The sequence below is a fragment of the Miscanthus floridulus genome, chromosome 2 (genome assembly GCF_019320115.1).
Source record: "Miscanthus floridulus cultivar M001 chromosome 2, ASM1932011v1, whole genome shotgun sequence".
Lineage (NCBI taxonomy): Eukaryota > Viridiplantae > Streptophyta > Magnoliopsida > Poales > Poaceae > Miscanthus > Miscanthus floridulus.
In genome coordinates, this window is record NC_089581.1 from 64,855,426 (window position 1) to 64,875,636 (window position 20,211).

Sequence of the window (20,211 nt, forward strand, 5' to 3'; positions counted from 1 at the left end):
TATACTCATGAATAAAAAACAGTAATGCTCAGGGTCGGGCATCTGTATGATCGGACACCGCTTCCTGGGCCTACGCGCGCTACCGGCCCAACACAAGCCTGCCTTATCCTCTCTATGCATGTTTTCCCATCTCTCTTTAAAATATTTTTTCTACTTGCTCGCCCATCGTATGCTCCGCAGCGGCCAGCGGCCATCTCCCCCGCACGCCATGCGGCCATCAGCCCGACCCACTCCACATTCACCGCAGCGGCCATCTCCCCCGCGCACTCTCATTCTATGTTGTTCGCTCCTTGCTCCTACTCGTCACGCACCCCACCCGCTCCTCTCGCTCCTTGCTCCCGTAGTCCCACCTGTTGCGTGCCCACCCACGCTGTCAAGCACGATGCCTGCCTTTTTTGGTGCTGGTGGTGCTGTCGCGCCCCTCAGGTCGGTCCCAATTGAGCAAAGGGCACCCACGAGCATGGCTCGTAATAGTGGTGCTCGCGCGCTGCCGCTTGGCACCGGCTCCCACTCCGATGCCGGAATCACCAACCCTGGATGTATGCTCCAAGTGTTTTAGATGTTATCAAAAGTATGATGCAAGTGTTTTATGTGGATGTTGCAAAATTAGATCGCGATGTTGCATATATTGCAATTATTTCAGAGACATGTTTCAAGCGTTTGTTCAAAATATTTCATCTATTTCAGACATATGTTGTAAGCATTTTTTATCTAGATGTTGCAGATGTTTCACACATACATTGCAAGAGTATGTTCGAAATATTTTAGTTGTTTCACGTTGCAACAAGTGTTTTCATGTTTCATGTTCCAAGTGTTTTATCTTGATGTTGCATATGTTTTACACATATGTTGCAAGTATATGTTCCAACTGTTTCATCTGCTTTAGACGTAGTGTTTCATGTTGCCAGTGTTTCGTGTTGTAGAGGTATGTTTAGAGAGTCATGGGGGCACGGCCCGAGCGCCAGTGGAAGAGGCGCGACAAGCCGGAGGATGGTGGATGGGGCGCATGGCGCGCCTAGGGTCCTGTGGACGGAGCGTGCCCATCCTCATCCCAGCTCCTAGGCCCCGCCGCCATGGGGAGAGAGAGAGAGAGAGAGAGAGAGAGAGAGAGAGAGAGAGAGAGAGATAAGGGGGGAAGGAGCGACGGGCGTGGGGCAGGGCGAGGTGGATAAGAGCGGGGTACGCGTTAGTGATGGGACGAGATGGACGCGGCGTGCAGCTGCAAACAGTGCAGCGGCAGGCAGGCTGACTACCGAGCGTTTTCTGTAGGGCCGTTCTGCTAGGCCGTTTGGTGGGAGTGTGACCCGGTTACCGTGTAACGGAATCCCGGGCGACAGCAAGTTCCATAAAAATATGATTGAAAAAAAAACTGCATTGCGAGGAGGTGAGTGGACGTTCCACAAAGAGCGTTCCAGCAGGCTCGCACTCAATCAGCCAGGCGAAGAAGCAGTGGCATTGGCATTTGGCGAGCAAGAAAAACAAAATCATGTAGAAAATTGGATTCTTGTGCACATGGCGATCCCGCATGTAATAGCAATTTGTGTTTTTTTATATCCCTATCAAACTAACATGTGGGCCGCTACTGATATGTTGGTTTGTGTATATATGGATGATATGAACAATTTGTATGTATCTATATTTAATTTAACAATTGAAAGCGATATTTTTTTCTTATGTTTCTTGCTCTCATTGTCCCCTAACAATTTTTTCTTAAGTTTTGAATGTCTCCACTAATTTGAAAGCCATAATTTTCCCCCTCATGTTTCTCACTCTCCCACCACTACAATCATGATTAGTAGGGGCGGCTCAAATGGATTTATATGACCGATTTTGCCGGCCACCCCTGCCATAGCGTTGCTATAAATCGCTGATTAGGAGCGATTGTCCAGCTGCCCCTACAAATCGTATTTGTCGGGGTGGCTCAAGATGTATAGGGGCGCCAGCCATCGCTATAAATTATTTTCTAGAAAACATGATTCCAGATAAAAAAAATAGCAAAAAAAAATTGACCCGAGAGGCCCACAACGGTCAGGCTCCCACAAAAAAAATGGTAAGTCACAGCATTTTTCTTCTCAAAATCATGCGATGGCTGTGGGGATTTAAACCCGTAACCTTCCCCTCACGCGTAGCCTCCTCTACCAATGCACCTCACACTCACTTATATTTATATTGGATTTTGATTCCCCACGTATTATCCTAAATCGGGTTTAAATTGATTGCTTGAGGCCCTAAACCAATTCAAATGATAAAATTGTCAGCTACAGAGTTGTATAACTTTTTGAGATATACAACTTTCATTTTGGTAGTTTCTCCATCTGAGGTCATTTACAAAATTTGAATTTTAAATTTGAGAAATTCAAATATAGTTTTTTCTTAACAAGATGATTTGAAATCAAAAAGTTATCAACTACAAGGTTTCTTAATTTTTTGAAGACCTGTTGTTTGTCCATTCGTGGTCATTTAAAAAATTCAAATTTCAATTTTTTAGAAATTTAAATGTAGTTTTCCTTGACAAGATGATTTAAAATCAAAAGGTTGTCACCCACAAAGTTTCATAACATTTTGGGATCTACTACTTCTATTCCTGGTTGTTTCTCCTTCCTAGGCCGTTTGAAAATCCAAATTTCGAATTTGAGGAATTTAAATATAGTTTTTCTTAACAAGATGATTTCAAATAAAAAAAGTTGTCAACTATAAAGTTTTATAACTTTTCAAGGTCTACAACTTATATTTTGGTCATTTGTTTATTTATTCATCCGATATAGTGATATTAAACTATAAAAGAGATATGTAAAATTTATGAACAATGCTACTACCACTTATTGGATGAAGAAATGATCAAAATAAAAATTGTAGATCTTGACGAGTTCTACAATTGTTATGTTCGTGACTTTTTCAGGTGAAATCAGTTAATCTTTCAAAATAATGTTTGAATTTGCCATTTTTTGAAATCAAAATTCAAGTAGATAAAACACAATCACATGAATATATGGACAAAATAATAGTTGTAAAAACACAATAAATTGATAGAGCATGGTTTTAGAAAATTTTAGGAAAAAAAAATCAGGAAGTTGGTATGAGGGAGAAAGAGTAGTTAAAAGTTTTAATCAGAGATTAAAAAGAGAAATCAGAGTTATTCAACACTTTCAAAATTGAATTTCAAACAATATTTTGAAGCACTAAATGATTTCAAAAGAAAAAGTTATAAACACCAAAGTTTCATAACTTTTCGAGATCAAAACTTTTATTTTGGTCATTTCTCCTTCTGAGGTCGTTTGTAAAAATAAAAATTTTAGTGCTTAATTTTTACTTTTCGGCATCTATTTTGAGCTGCCTCTACAAATCTGATTCGTAGGTACAGCTGAATATAGAGCCGCCCATACAAATCGAGTGATTTATAGGGACGACTGATTACACCAATAGCCTTTACAAATGGATTTGTAGGACGGCTCGTTTGAGCATCATTTATAGGGGCAGCTCTACTAAATAAAGAGGGTGTTGCTAGAAATCCTTTTTATAGTAGTGTTTCCTAAGACTTTTTTTTCTTACATTTTGAAAGTCTCCCCTGACAATTAAAAGTGATAATTTTTTTTCCTTAGTTTTCTCACTCTCCCCTGTCCGTCTATTCTTCACTCTCACCTTTGTTGCTTTGAGTTTATATATAACTAAAAGCATTTCCTGCACGTTGTTGCGGAATTTTCTTGAAAATAAATCTGTTATATACATAACATTACTATACGGTAGTATGTATATATATAAGTTTGACTTGCATGTTATTTATTGTACCGGCTCTGGTAAAAAATCAGTAAGCTAGCAGAAGAAAACCAATATAATATTTGATTACATTATAGAGGAATAGGTGACGAAACTAATGGCATATGTAGACGACTTGTATGTTAATCTATTGAAGATTCAAAGTATTACCCATGATAGAGACGATGAACACATTTTTTTGTAATTAATAAAGGATGACATAGACTTAGTGGGATGTAATGTTGACATTTTAAATGAAGAGATAGAACATCTAATAGAGTCACTTAGTAGTGAATGATGTGGACACCATGTATGAAGAAAAAATCATCATAAGTTTAGCTCTATAAGAGTATATAAATATAGATTCCAAAACTTCCATCGGCATCCTACCACCCGTGTAATGGTATGGCTGCCTAAGATCGTTCACATCGCGGGGCACATGTGTATGTGTGGCTCGTCTTTCATCTCTCGTATAATCACGACAGCTGTACAGAATAGCCAATTATTGAAATTAAATCAATCTCTTGTCAGTTTCCAATAAATATACATCTTTGCGACTAATAAAAAAATTATATTTCGGATATCAAGTATAGCAATGTGTGTAACTTGTTCAACTGTGCACATATACATAAGCGCAATAAAACCATGATTACTTTTGTAACTCGCTAAGATCCATGGAAGCAATGTCGAACAGTCACAGCCATAACTGCTGCTTGTAAAACAAAAATTCAAAAACTTAAGCCAAGGTTAAAGAAATAATTTTAACGTTAAACAAGTACTAATATACACTGTAGCAACATACGGACATATTTACTGGTCAATAAAAAAAAACATGGGTTAATGTGCTGGCTGACCTAGTAATTCACGGGAACTGATATGAGCAGCTCTCTTGTGCGATAAGAGCAAGACTAATAATATAGCTAGCTACGGGCTGTAAATTTTTTTGCAGTCCATCTCTTAGCCCGCCCATATAATAATTAGCTCTTCAATATTAATACATGGCCGACTTGTCATTCACACAAAGTTTCTTGCTTCTTGTGTTAAAGCCAGCTGCAAGCTTACAGTTCAGTTCTTCTCTCTCTATGGTCTCCTTCCTCCTCCGCGTTAGCATTTAGCATATTTTTAACCTGTTATTATACTTGCTCTAAGACGGAGATAGTGAGCAGGCAGAGGCGCTGTGCTGTGAAGTGCAGCAACGGTACGTGTAGCGCTCTTCGTGGGGCATCTTTGCTGAGGTACGTATTTATCTCCATTGACTACTGGACTTGAGCAGAACCACACAACGGACGCGACTGTCACATCATCTTAATTCGCTACGGCTTTGAAGTTAATTATTTGACTAATTGTTCACGTTTGGCCGGCCGGGCGAAATAACTATAATTACTCTCTTTAAGCGCCCAGAAATCCCTAGTTTCTAGCGGCGTCGGCACTGTTCATATTTCGTTTTTTTATTTCTATTATTTTTATTTTTGTTTGTTTTTTTCTCTTCTTTTTACGGGTTTTTTCCTCTCTCAAAACCAGCTCAGCGTAGCGCGCCTATAGTGGTAGTATATATATAAGCATGGTGCAATGGCTGACAATAATACAGGATCCGACGAGCACAACAAACACCGTGCATATAGAGAGGGGATGGCAGCAGTGACGGCCAACGAGCGGTGGAGCCGGGCGGGCATGACGGCGCTGGTCACCGGCGGGAGCAAAGGGCATCGGGCACGCCATCGTGGAGGAGCTGGCGGGGCATGGCGCGCGGGTGCACACGTGCTCCCGCAACGCCGCGGAGCTGCAGGAGTGCCGCCAGCGGCGGATGGCACTACTGGAAAACTGTATTTTGCCGAGTGCTTGAGACTTTACCGAGTGCTTTTTATCGAGGCACTCGGCAAAGAAATATTTTGCCGAGTGCCGCACTCGGCAAAATAAAGCACTTGGCAAAGGTGGCTTTGCCGAGTGCCAGGCACTCGGCAAAGCCTGGCTCTCGACAAATCTGGGCTTTGCCGAGTGCCACGGCACTCGACAAAAGGTGGCCGGCCCGTGACGGCAGCCACCTGCTGTCAGATTTTGCCGAGTGCCTAACGGATGGCACTCGACAAAATTTTTTTATTATTTTTAAAAACTTATTTTGCCGAGTGTAAGCCTTGGGCACTCGGCAATTTTTTTTTTAATTTTTTAAAACTTATTTTGCCGTGGGGGCACGTTGGCCATGGGGGGCACGTTGGCACTCGGCAAAATAAGTTTTAAAAAATTAAAAAAAAATTTGCCGAGTGCTCAAGGCTTACACTCGGCAAAATATGTTTTTTTTTAAAAAACTGCCGGCCCAAAATCTCTCCCCACACCCAGAACCCTATCCGCTTGCTCTGCTCTGTCCCGACGCTCGCCGCGCATCCCCGGCCGGCCAGCGCCGCCACCGCCGCTCCGCCGCGTCGGCGTGCCCACGCCGACGAGCCCCCTCCACCGCGCACCCCCGCCCCCGCCCCCGACCACCCCCCAGCCCGGCCGTGCGGCTCACCGGCGAGACCCCGCCCCCGAGCACCCCCCCCCAGTCCCGCCGCGTGGCTCCCCGGCGCGCCCATGCCGGCGAGACCCCGCCACCGCGCGCACCCGCCCCCGAGCACCCCCCAGCCCCGCCGCACCGCCTGGCCGCGCGGCTCCCCGGCGCGCCCACGCCGGCGAGCCCCCGCCACCGCGCGCCCCCGCCCCTGCATCGCCCGTCCCCGAGCACCCCTTAGCCCGGCCGCGTGGCTCCCCGGCGCGCCCACGCTGGCAAGCCCCAGCCACCGTGTGCCCCCCACCCCCGAGCACCCCCAGCCTGACCATGCGCGCACCGCCGCCGTCAGCATGGCCCGCCACCGCCGTCCGCGCGTGCTACCGCCGCCGGCGCACGCGGCCGTCCTCCCCTGCACGCGCCGACCCTGTGCACCCTGTGCTCCCCTGCTCTTGCCACCGGCTTGGAAGAAGGAGGAGGAAGCAGCAGTAAGAAGAATAAGGGAGGAGAAGAAGGAAGAAGGAAGAAAAAAGAGGAGAAAGAAAGAGAAGGAAAAGGAAGAAGGAGAAGGAAAAAGAGAAGAAAAAGGAAGAGGAGGAGGAGGAGAGGAAGGAGGAGGAGAATGGGAGAGGGGGAGAGGGGGAGGAAGCCGAGGTGGAGGGGAGGAGGAGGTGCCTCGGCCGTCTTCTCCGCGTGCCCGTCCCGCCGACGCCCCTACCGTCACCGAACCGCCTACGAGCATGGACAAGGTATATCCACCCTTTCTCCGTTTGTCGGCCTTCGTGCCATTGTGATGTCGGCCTTCGTGCCGTTGTTCTTATCGGCCTTCGTGCCGTTTGTGGTTGTCGACCTTCATGCCGTTGTTTTTTGTAGGTTTTGGAAACCTCCCCGTGCAAGGTTGGTGATGCCGAAATTTTGAACTTATAGTGTCGTGTTTCTTCTTTTGCAGAGCAGGACCTATCGGGGGTGACCCGGAGGTCCCCGATCGTCTTCGTCGGTGTCGCGGGTCTGCCTGCACTGCATCGCCTCGCCACTGCGTCGACTCGCCACTGCCTCGCTAGCCTGACTTCACCGACACCCTAGGTATAAATCATCTCTTTTTCCGCTTGTCTGTCGTCGTAGATTGGTGTAGCCTAGTTAGGCGTCTCCCGTCCGAAAGAGATATCTTTGGAGGTATGCAGATCTTTGCATATCTACGAGCATTTTTGTTTTGGATTGTCCACATTTTTTGGACAGCCCACGGATGCGTAGATGGGTTAGTTTCCATGGTCCGCTCCGGTCCGAGACGGTGTTTCGGCATCACCCTGTGTTGTTCTCTGGATACACACTCTCCCTTGCAGGACGTGTATCGAGAGAACAGCAGGGAGGTGCTACCGAAATTCCATCTCGGATAGGAGCGAAGCATGGAAACTAACCTCATCTATGAATCTGCGGGTGGGATTAGGACCTATCCTCACCTATTAGAGAGTAGGGACACCACGTAGATGCAATTGATGGTGACTCATATGTGCTAATATGTCTGTTAAAGGATGGAGGACCGTGAGTGGATGTACACGCTCTAGAGAGACGAGCACGATTACGACTTGCTGTTTATAGTCAAGGTCGAAGAATTCTTATAGCATGCATTTGGTGAGAGTGTTGGAGGCCATTCTCTAGTGGTTTGTCCGTGCAGCGGTTGTGACAACAGAAGAAGGAAAGATAGGTTAACCATGGGTAAACATATTGTGAAGTTTGGATTTACTCTGGGCTACCACTAGTGGATCCACCATGGTGAAGCCGATCGTATCAGGGAGGAGGTGGTGAGACCACTGCTCGAGGCTTTTGATGATGATGCCGGGGTAGCAGACATGCTGGATGACACGCACCAAGCTCAGTTCACTGAAGGACGTGACAAGGAGGAGATGGAGGCTGCCGCAGATGCCTTCTACCTGATGTTGGACTCGGCACAGAGACCCCTTCATGATCATACTAATGTTTCTCAGCTGGACGCCATTGTTCGCGTAATGGGGTTGAAGGCCGAGTTAAACCTAAGTCGAGAAGGCTTCGATAAGATGGTGGCTGTGTGGAGCGATATGCTACCGAAGACACACATTATGCCGAAGAACTTGTACAAGTCAGAGAAGCTCCTTCTTGCACTTAAGATGCCGTATGACAAGATACATGTGTGTCCGAAGCGGTGCGTCCTATTTAAGAAAGAACACGCGGATGCAAAGTACTGCCCGAAGTGTAAATCCTCTAGGTACGTGGAGGTAGACTCAGGCGATGGCCAGAAGAGGCAGCTTAAGATCCCCATGAGAGTCCTATGACACCTTCCGTTCCTACCGAGGCTCCAACGGCTATTCATGACCGAGGAATCCGTGAAACAGATGACATGGCACAAAAACGGCACACAATACAATCCTGAGAAGATGGTACATCCATCCGATGCTGATGCATGGAAGTACTTCAATTCATGGCATCCTCTCAAAGTAGAGGAGGCTCGTAATGTACGTGTCATGCTAGCAACAGATGGGTTCAATCCATATGGCATGATGGTTGCACCATACACATGTTGGCCCGTGTTTGTCATCCCCCTGAATCTCCCCCCCCCCCCGGCGTCTCCTTTCAATGGCATACCATGTTCCTGTCATTGATAATCCCTAGACACCCGGGGAGTAATATGGGTGTCTTCATGGAGCCTGTGATAGATGAGTTGATCGATGCTTGGGTCAAAGGGGTGTGGACATACGACCGAGCTACGAAGACCAGCTTCAAAATGCACGTCTGGTACCACTACTCCCTGCACGACTTCCTGGCGTACGAGTTAATGTGCGCCTGGTGTGTTCAGGGGAAGTTCCCATGCCCAATATGCAAGGAAGCTGTGAGGTTCATATGGTTGAAGAAGGGTGGCAAGTATTCGTCGTTCGACAAACATTGTCAATTCCTCCCTCTTGACCATCCATTCAGAGAAGACATCAAGAGCTTTACGAAAGATGTCAAAGCGATGGACCCTAGACCGCACTTGAGGACTGGGGCAGAGGTTCATGCTCAGATAGATGCTCTCATGCCCAACGAAGATGGTGGTTTCGTGGGATATGGTGAGCAACATATGTGGACTCATAAGTCTGGCTTGACAAGGCTTCCCTATTTCGATGACCTCCTACTACCCCATAACATTGATGTCATGCACACTGAAAAGAATATCGCCGAGGCACTTTGGGCAACGCTCATGGACACTGTCAAGTCTAAGGACAACCCTAAGGCTAGAGTGGACCTAGCGATGTTGTGCGATAGGCCAAACCTAGAGATGCGGCCTCCTACAACAAGAAAGCAGTGGAGAAGGCCTAGGGCCCCCTATGTCTTGAAAATCGATCAAAGGAGGGAAGTACTTCGATGGATCAAGAATTTAATGTACCCTGATGGGTATGCAGCGAATCTGAGCAGGGGAGTGAACTTAGAGACTCTGCGAGTCAACGGGATGAACAGTCATGACTACCACATATGGATTGAGCGCATACTTCCGTCGATGGTTTGAGGCTATGTCCCTGAGCATGTCTGGCTAGTGCTGGCAAAGTTGAGCTACTTCTTTCACCAGCTTTGTGCCAAGGAGCTATCTTCGACCATCATTACAGAATTGGAAACTATGGCACCTGAGTTGGTCTGTGAGCTTAAGAAGATCTTTCCACTCGGCTTCTTCTTGCCGATGCAGCATCTGATTGTGCACCTCCTGACCGAGGCACGGTTGGGGGGGCCTGTGCAGGCCTGTTGGTGCTATCCAATCGAGCGATGTCTAAAGACTCTTCGCAAGAAATGTACAAATAAAGCCAGAATTAAGGCTTCCATTGCAAAGGCAAGCATTCGGGAGGAGGTTGCAAACTTCATGACATCCTACTACAAGCCGAACCTTCCTAGCAAGCATAATCCACCCCCTCGTTACAATGCTGGCGAAGTTGAATCGACCATCAGCCTTTTCAAATGCCAACTAGGCAGCGCAAGTGGATCGACCCCCAAAAGATTGGATCCAGAAGAGTGGCACAGAATCACGCTATATGTGTTCACCAACCTTGTCGAGGTTGCGCCATTCATTAAGTAAGTTCTCAACGAACTTGTTTCAATAAGACGTCACTATTCTATATCGAACCCCATTGATTCTCTTTGGTACAGGGAATTTGTTCATCAAGAGTGGCATCAATCAAGGGATCCTACCCCGCACGAACATGATACCCTTCTTTCAGAGGGTGCAGGAGCTAGGAGGCCTGATTTCATTTCTTGGTTCAAACAAAAGGTCATACGTTCATCGATATTCCTTAGTAGCTTGTACGTTCCAATAGTATAACGATGTATCATGCTTGAGCTTGCAAGCGCAAACCAATGAGTCCATGAGTGACGAGTTGAGACAAGTTGTACATTGCAGGTGACAGAACAAAGATGGTGGGCAACCATTCACCGAGGCAGGTGCTCTCGGTGTACCAGAAGCTACGCCCTCCTGATGGAGGCGAGGGGACGTCTTTGCCCCCAGTGGTGAGAGCAGGCCTGGGTTGCCCCAGCATGAGGAGGGGGAGGGGGAGGGGCTGGGGTTGCCCCAGGAGGGACCCGCCTCCTCCCCTAGCTCTCGACCAGCCAGAGGACCCATCTCCTACCCCGGAGGACCACGTGGCAGCCACGGGCACGACCACAGACACTCTGTTGGGGGATGAGGGGACTCAGCAGACGGAGGACAGTTCTGCTTTCTCGACTCCCTACTTGTGAGGTCCCACAAGCCTTCCTCCAGTTTCGCTTCCTGACCGACGCCCACTAGTTCGTCCTGTGGGAAGAAGGTAAGTAACTATAGATGTTATCACTAGTACTTCATATGATACGTTGAAAATCAAAAGAGAAACTGATAATTTTTCGTAATCACTTGTGTAGGGGATGGCTAGTTCTGTCGGGTGCTCTTGACCCCCCACGCACCCCCGCTACCGTCCTGGGATGTCTATGCAGGAAACACTCCCTCGCCTTGTGGACTTGAAAGAGGGGAGGTGGGAGCTGGCCTGGTCGTGGGACAGGTACAAGCTCGGCTCGGATGACGAGCAGGACAACAAGCAGGAGCGGGTTTTGGCGGACTTTTGGGTAAGTGTCTCACAACATAGCTCAATACATCTCCTCTATTGCTTAAGTCTTTTATTGAAATAATGAACGAATACATCGTGTTTGTATGCAGAGGTACTTCAAGGCCGAAGAAGGTAGAGAGACCTTGGCAGATCAGACAGCACACAGAGCCTGTAAGAAGTACGTTGGCGACATGATTCACGAGGCGCGACTCTAGGCCCACGTCGACTACTACAGGTCCATCAAGAAAGAGCCCCTCAACAAAACCGGCGCAAGAAATGTAGCACTAACCAAGGAGCAGTACCTTCAGGTAGGTGAATAATATTAATTCGTTTTGAGATTTAGTAGGTCCAGAATTGATCTTCTTATATGTCAAACACTTGATGATGTGTAGGTGCCGGCCTCGTGGTGCATGTCGCATAGATCGGCATGGTCGAGGATTGTGGATAGGTACCTTGACCCGGCGTACATCGCAAATCACGAGCAAGGCAAGCGGAAGCGGGCACTGAGGACCGCTCCAACTCACCACCAAGGCAGCCGCAACCTCCCCGCATTCAAGCGGGCACTTGTACGAGATGTCATTTATCTATTCTAACGCTCAATTTTGCCTGATTTCTAATCATCTTGCCGTCTTTCTCGCAGGAGGTGGCACACTCGGACGTGCCGGTGTCGGAGTTTGGGGCATGGGCTATGTCCCACATGGGCCCGGTGAAATCCGATGTCGTCTTCAACCCGGATGCCCCTGCCCAGGCTTATCTGACCCGAGCGTCCACGCTAAGGTCAGAGACTACACGGAGGCGGTTAGGGCGCTCCGTGGCTCAGATCACAATCTAAGCACCGAGCCCCCTTGAGACAGAGGTGATCGTGAGGCTGGGGTAAGGCAGGAAGCACGGGCGGTTGTGGATTGCAGACGGCGCCGACTCCTCGAGCTCTGCACCCTCTCTCTCCGACGTGAGGGCACGGAGCACGGCCAGAAGCCTTCCCATACGTGCACGGCCTACTCCAACACTGTCGCGAGTCGACGAACTTTAGGTAATTCTGGTTTCACTCGTCGTACATTGAATGTTACACACATTGATCAGATTTGCAATACTGAAACATGTGATTGAAACACTGCAGGCCGAGCTGGCAGAGACAAGGGAGACGCAAGCTCACCTGACCGCAGAGCTGGAGGCCACGAAGAAGCAGATGGCGGACATGTATCAGATCATGCAAACCATCGGGTGTCCAAGTGCAGTTGCCAGCTCCAGCTCCGGTTCGATACTTCACTCCTGTGAGTATGAAAGTTTAATGCGTACGTGCCGTTGGGATTGTCGGCCTTCGTGCCGTTGTGATTGTCGGCCTTCGTGCCGTTGTTTCTTGCAGGTTGGAAACCTCCCCGTGCAGGGGAGGTGCTGCCGAAATTTTTAATTTTGAGTCTAACACATGCAATCTCTTCTCTTTTGTGCAGCCTCCGTCGGCGGGTTCAAACAATCCCTCTAGCGTGTCACCGGCGGCTGATCACGTCAACCCTTCGCCACAGTCTGGTCCTTCACCGCTGTCTAGGGGGCCACACCTGCAGTTTCCGTTGCCGCAGTAGAGATGTTGAACTTGTAATAATAAACTTGTGATGTTGAACTTTGGTGTATTTGTGATGGATTTTCGATGGATTTATTAAATATGCGTGTGCTTGTGATATATAATGCATGTTGGTGATATAGATGTGATGATTGATGTGTGTGTGTATATATATATATATATAAATATAAATATATATATATATATATATATATATATATATATATATATATATATATATATATATATTGTCTGTTATAATGGAATGTAAAAAAAATTACAATTCTCGGGGTCTTTGCCGAGTGCCATGGGCAAAGCACTCGGCAAAGTTTTTTCCAAAAAAAATCCAGAAATTCTTTGCCGAGTACTTGAGCTGGGGCACTCGGCAAAGTATTTTTAAAAAATAAAAAATAAAAAAACTTTGCCGAGTGTCTGGGCCGGGGCACTCGGCAAAGTATTTAAAAAAATAAAATAAAAAACTTTGCCGAGTGCCTGGGCAGGGGCACTCGACAAAGTATTTTTTAAAAAAATCCAGAAATTCTTTGCCGAGTGCCTAAACACGGACACTCGGCAAAGAAATTATTTAAAAAAAAATAAAAAAAACTTTGCCGAGTGACAGGAACACTCGGCAAAGTAATTTTTTAAAAAAAAATTAAAAAAAACTTTGCCGAGTGCCTGGACTTGGACACTCAGCAAAGTAATTTTTAAAAAAAATAAAAAAAATTTTGCCGAGTGCTGGATCAGGCCCTCGGCAAAATAACCGTTAACGGCCGACGTGCAACGGCCGAAAATATTTTGCCGAGTGCCGCCCCAAGCACTCGGCAAAATTATTTTTTATTTTGCCGAGTGCCCCGATAAAAAACACTCGGCAAAGACCCTTTGTCGAGAAAAATTTTGCCGAGCGGCCTTTGGCCGCGGGCTCCAGTAGTGTGGAGGAGAAGGGTCTCTAGGTCACTGTCTCCGTCTGCAACGTGGCCGTGCGCGCCGAGAGGGAGGCACTCATGGACACCGTCAAGAATGTCTTCGCCGGCAAGCTCGACATTCTTGTTGAAGCCGGCGGTGGAGTGCACCGGCGAGGACTACGCGCGCATCATGCCGACCAACCTGGGGTCATGCTTCCACCTCATCCAGCTCGTGCACTCGCTCCTCCGCAACGCCTCCGTCACCGGCAGCGGGAGCATCGTTCGCATCTCCTCCACCGCAGGCCGCCTCGGCAGTCCAGGGATCGTGCTTTACAGCACTGCCAAAGGTACCCATTTCTAACATTCATGTTGCATATCTATCTATATGTTTAATTTTATTGTGTGGCTTTACAGCCCAGGGATCGTGCTTTACAACCCTGTTCGTTTGTCTCAGCAGCCGTACTTTTTCAACGAAGAAACGATATTTTTCTCTCACAATAAATCAGTGAACAATATTTTTCAGCTTATCTTTACGGCGAAGTAGGGATGAACCAGGTCACACGGAGCCTGGCGACTGAGTGGGACCACGACAAGATTCTTGTGAACTGCGTCGCACCAGGGTTTGTCATGACAGACATGCCCAAAAAAGTACGTGTACATTTTTACCTCATGCACACTCACACGTCCTTGTACATTTTTACCATTTATTTCATGGTTCCTCTTTCTTTTTGTTTTTTTTTTGTTTTTACCATGAGCTCGATCAGCTACAGAATTCCAATAATGTTCTTTGCCGTAATCTGTCTTGAGTTGGCAGGTTGCAAACTCGGAGGCTATCGAGCAAGAATCTACGCGCAAGATTCCACTGCGCCGGGTCGGGGAGCCGGAAGATGTGGCGTCCCTGGTGTCGTTTCTGTGTATGCCGGCGGCCTCCTATGTCACCGGCCAAGTCATCTATGTTGACGGTGGCCAAACCATAAGCGCTTGACCAGCATCTATGTAAAAGTTAAACTTACTCGATCCACAAACTACACTCGGGAGCACCTAAATGTGTGTGATAAAAATATTTCCATTGCATTGTCAGCGAGTGGGTGGACGTTCCAGCTCAGTGGTCCAAGCAATCACCAATGACTAATGAGAGAACCAATGGCAAGTAAAACGAGAAATAAAATTTCCAAGAAGTGGTCGGTAGGGATTCGATCTGGACAACTTCACAAAGCTGTTTATTAGCTTCTCCTACCAAACGGAGGCTTTTGAAACCTGCTTCGCCCTTGAAGCCCCGTAGATCGCAATCTCTTAGACTAAGTAGCGCTGGTATTCAGCTGATGAGGCACAACAGCGTCGGAAGCGCGGGCGACGTACGAATGGCGATGGTCGGGTCCGAAGCAGATCTGTGCTCCCGGCGGTGCCACGTGCTGTGCTCATGGCAGGCGCTAGTGTTGTGCTCAGGACGGGCCAGAGCGGGAGAGGCCGCTGGGGACTGGGCACTTGCCAATGCTCGGCTCAGGGCCACCGGCCACCTGGAGCGATGGTGAGGGAGAGGCCGGCAGGGAGCACGCAGCAACCCGTGATGTGCTCAGGGCGTGCCGAAGTGGAGGCTTAGGTGAGGCCACCGAGGAGCGGACGCCCACCAATGCTCGTGGGCACGGCGCTGGGGTGCTCACGTACGTGTGTGTGCAATCACTGGGGAGAAGGGCCGTGTGTCGGGAGAGATAAGAAAGACCATGTGGGAAGAAAGAAGAGAGGATTGAAAGGAAAAAAATAGAAAGAAATTAATTAAAAAAACTAAGGGCACTATGGTCATTTTGTTATTTTTGTCCAATGGAAGAAGCTGTTTTTCTAGCAAATGGTTCACCAAAGATAGCTCGTGTTCCACCAGTACGACTTCCTTTTTGACCAAAAGCTAAAAAAAATTACTTCACTATAGTGAAGCTGAGTTGTACCAAACAGATCAATAATGAAACGCTGTGCATGTCACCTTTTTTCTCCAACTTATGCACATCACTATCACTTCGAAATTGAGTCGTTGCTGATTTAATAAATACAGTATATGGCACGAAATACATGCAACGTACATGATTTAATTTGTTCTGCCAAACCATATTCATCAAATTATATCACTTTATATATTTGCATCAATCGTGCATGACATATATTGTCCATTATAAGTTATAACACAGACAGCCCAGAGGATGGAAACAGTAGTGTTGGTCTAGCTACGCACCGGAATAATACTCACGACTTCTGTTGTTAAAAAAAATACTCACGACTTCTTTCATACACCTGCGAGTACGTCTGGTACCAGTTGAATATAAAGGTACCAGACTTCGGAAGCGCTCGCATGTTGGCTGAAAGCATGGTGAATTTAGGAGAAGCGTGTCATGCTGATTTTCATTGATTATACACGTACAAGAAATCATGCAGATGTGTGAAGCGTGCGCTGCAGATTTTCATTCATCGTGTGTATATGGTACATATATATGAAAATGAAAGCATGCATGCTGGTGGGAAAAGCGCGTGTGGTGCTGATTTTCCATTATTACTAGAGAAACGGCCGGGTTATCTGTTTTGTCCTTTGCTTGCACGACAGCAGGATCAATGATGATGAGGAAACACAGAGTTGCCATTGTTGCGATGGATGCCATGGAAGTAAAGACTTCGTCAAGTCTTAGGCTAATTTTATGTCAATCTTATGTGGTCTTTCTTTCCTATGCTGGGTCTTTCTTAATATATCTATAAGTAATATAAATTTCCCTAGGGTGCCCTTACTATTACATAAATGGTTTTCCGAAAGGTATTTCCACTGCTGATTCTATTAAAAATAATGGTGGTAACATATCACCACCGATATCGCTGGTTTTATTGCGATGAAAATTGAACCGGTGGTGGAAATGGGACGTAGTAAGTAATTGAGAAAACCACCTCTCCCATCATCACCCTCAACCTAGGCACTGCCATCATCTCTCTTTCCTCCCCCTACCCCTGCCTCCTATCTCTCACCTCGGTCGGCGCCTCACTTCAGGCGCGATGAGGATAGGGCTCGTCGTCCCCTTCCCAAGCGTGGCGGCAACAGGGCTCCCCCTATCTATGCACGAAAAAACTGTTAATGTCTTCCTGGCTAACTTATAGGACTCTATCATATGATCAGGCAAGCCATATCAAGTGATTTGGTGAATGCTCTAGCGAGGAATCTTCTCTGTTTCTTCTTTGTTTTAGCCCAAATCTTGATCAAACCTTATCCACTAACACAAAAATGATTTTACAAGACAAGCCTTTTTTATTTTCAGAGGCGGACAACAATTCTATGGGTCTCCTCAAATAGTTTGGCATTTTAGGAGGCATTTTACTCATTTACAGAGACAACCCACCTCAAAAAAATGGATTAACATAGGTGGACCTCATATGGCGTCTGCCTATGAAAATGGGTGTTATTTTTAGAGGCGGACACCTTTAGAGGCCTACCTCTATTAACGGATCTGAAGCCCAAGGCCCATCTCAAAGCATAGAATTACATTTGAGTATATAAATCAGCTAGGGTTTCAACTCCATCTGTCTCTCCCACATACCCATTTGTCCATCCACCCATTGCTTCTGACTCTTCCAGTCCTCTCCCTCTATCCCACATGCCCCTTCCCCTCTCACTTCCACAGAGTGGAGCACCATTTTCCTGACTCGCCAGGATCCCATAGGTGGGGCGCTACTCCCCAGCCCCCCGCGAGGATCCCACAGGTGGAGCGCCACTCCCCCGCAACGTGCCGAGATCCGACACCCAGAGGTCGTCCCTATCAAGATTTGGTGACTAGAGGTCGTCCTGTCAGGATCTAGCACCTAGAGTTCATCCCCGCTAGGATCCGGAGGCTAGAGGTCATCCCCCACTGGGATCCTGTGCCTGGAGGTTATCCCCGCCGTGATTTAGCTACTGGTGGTCATCCCTGCCAGGATCCGGGGCCTAGAGGCCCCCACCTCTAGCCAGCACTCCCTAACCCCAACGACTTTGATGGAGAGGAGGCCAAAGTCTAGCGCCTCCGTGTCATTGCTTCCTCCTCCAACCAAGGAGACCACTGTGTGGATCTCGTGACCAAACAAAAAGGCAGGGAGGGAAGACCATGACGTAGCAAGGGTGGAGCTCAGTATGATCTGGTGGGCCATGGTGGTGGAGGAGCGGTGTTGGACAACAATGAGCACTAGTGGGGGCAACATGACACCTAGATGATGGGATTGGTGGTGGGCTTAGGAGTAGGCATGGCGGCGGTCTCAAGAGTGGCCTTGTCAGCAGAGCCATTTTTTTTATTTTTTTTTCTGATTTTCGAAGGTGGGCATATTGCCCGTCTCCGCTGTATTGGATTAACAGTGATGTTGTTCTGGAGGCGGAAGGTGCTGCCACCTCCGGAACTATTTTGGACCGTGTTTGTTATTGTTTATAGTAGTAGTGAGCCTTGTATTCCCGTGACCCATTATAACATGTCTAACACATTTTTAGCATACTTTTTAGTCATAGACTTGTGTTTTCATCTCCATCTTCAAAACTAAATGATATCATCAAGGGCACATGCTCCTTACAAGGGCAAACACTAGTAGAAAAGCAGGTTTCACTCCCGGTTGGTAGGGGCCTTTAATCCCGGTTGTCCAACCGGGACTAGGAATCCGAGACTAAAGGCATGACTCTATAGTCCCGGTTGCTCTAAACCCGGACTAAAGGTCCTCGGAGACTAAAAAATAATACCTCCCACCCTTGTGCCTCATGGGATTCGAACCCAAGACCACATGTATTGCCTCGTGCGCACCTTTTCACCCCACCAACATAGCATGAGTCTAGATGGGATGCTTTTCTTTTGATGTAACCCGTTAGAGGACCTTTAGTTCGGGTTCATAAGACCAACTGGGACTAAAAGGGTCAACATTAGTCCGGGTTGATGATATTAACCGGGACTAAAGGGCCAATGCCTTTAGTCCGGGTCCGTAACACCAACCGAGACTAATGTAGACCTTTTAGTCCGGGTTGGTGTTACCGACCATGACCGGTCTTCTGACGCCCAAGAAACTTGGACCCGGGACTAATGCTCACATTAGTCTTGGTCCAATTCTAGCCGAGACTAATGTGCTGAACTGAAAGTCTATTCTCTATTAGTGGAAAGAGACTGGCTGAGTGAAACCCTAGCCACGTATGTACTTTGGGAACAATAATATGCGTTCATACTTGTCTCAGCTATATTTTCAGATAGAGAGGGCTAAAGGCCTTAAGGCCTAGGGGTTGCATCTTCTAATTCCCAAGACTCTCATGTGTTGGAAACAATGTAGACAAATCTTATCCGCATGAAACTCATTTCATCATATCTCTCCCTTTATTTATATTATGCCATGTCAACTTATTTAATGTCCATGCCCGCTGAGAGTCTGAGACTGGCCTTAAGAGGCATGTCCATGTCATAGGTCGACCTCTTAAGCTCTCTTAGTTTCCTCTAAAAATTGAATTTTGATTTACAGAGACAAGTATTTATCATTGCGCCTCCTATAATTTTCAGAGACAACACATTTTACTGACCGCCTTTGTAGATGAGATGTAGTGTCTTCTAACATTTTTATGTAGTTAGCCACCCAATCCTTAATTAGTGTGTAACATTATCGTAGTGTTTGGTTCACATCAATGTAACGTGATTCGATTACTGCCGGTAACTGATTCCATTAATTAATGTTTGTTTCCGGCATCGTGGAATCGAGTACCGCCGTTATCAGATACCATACTGTATAAATCTGATACAGCTCCAGCCCCCATGTAATCAGATTACGGACTCGTCCTCTTCCCGCTTAATCATATTCCCTTTGCGTTTCCAATACCATTTCGGCAACCAAACATGTCGATAAATTTCTGTGTACGAATTAGTACAACAAAAAAACATAAAGAAGCAGATTCCATATAGAGCAGAGCTACCTACGACGTATCCGTGGAACCTAGTCATTGATTGCACTCTTAACTGTAGAAAACTATTGGCTCATCACCTACAAAAACAAAACGAGTAAGTAAACAACCGGCAATCATAAAACACGTTCTTTTTTGTTCGGAAACACCAATGAGCAACGCTTGTAACTACTTGCAGCCAGTGAGATTAGAGGCCTGTCCAAGAGGGAGAGAAAAGAATCTATCGCTGACTGGTCAGCCTCAATAATAGGTACCTAAAGGCTTTGTTCATGTGCATGCATGGTTTTCCAAGAAATATATACTCGTACTTATATCACAAGCAGGTACGGTGCATCTCCCAGTCACGCTCTTTCTTTAACATCTACTCTCGGCAGTAGTCGGCAGCCAATTGTTAGTACGTTGCCATCACATGCATGTGCACATACATATATGTATATAAATACATCCATGTATAAGCGCTAAATGCAAGCCTCAACTCACAGTCCTTAGCTTACCCTGCCTTGGAAACTTCAAACTCGATACAGAGAGAGAGAGAGATC

The 20,211-nt window shown here is 46.9% G+C and overlaps 1 pseudogene; it reads left to right on the top strand.

Annotated features, from left to right (window-relative positions):
• The first annotated feature begins 5,382 nt into the window (after positions 1-5,382).
• LOC136539003 (noroxomaritidine/norcraugsodine reductase-like) lies at positions 5,383-14,743 on the top strand (annotated as a pseudogene).
• The last annotated feature ends 5,468 nt before the right edge of the window (positions 14,744-20,211 follow it).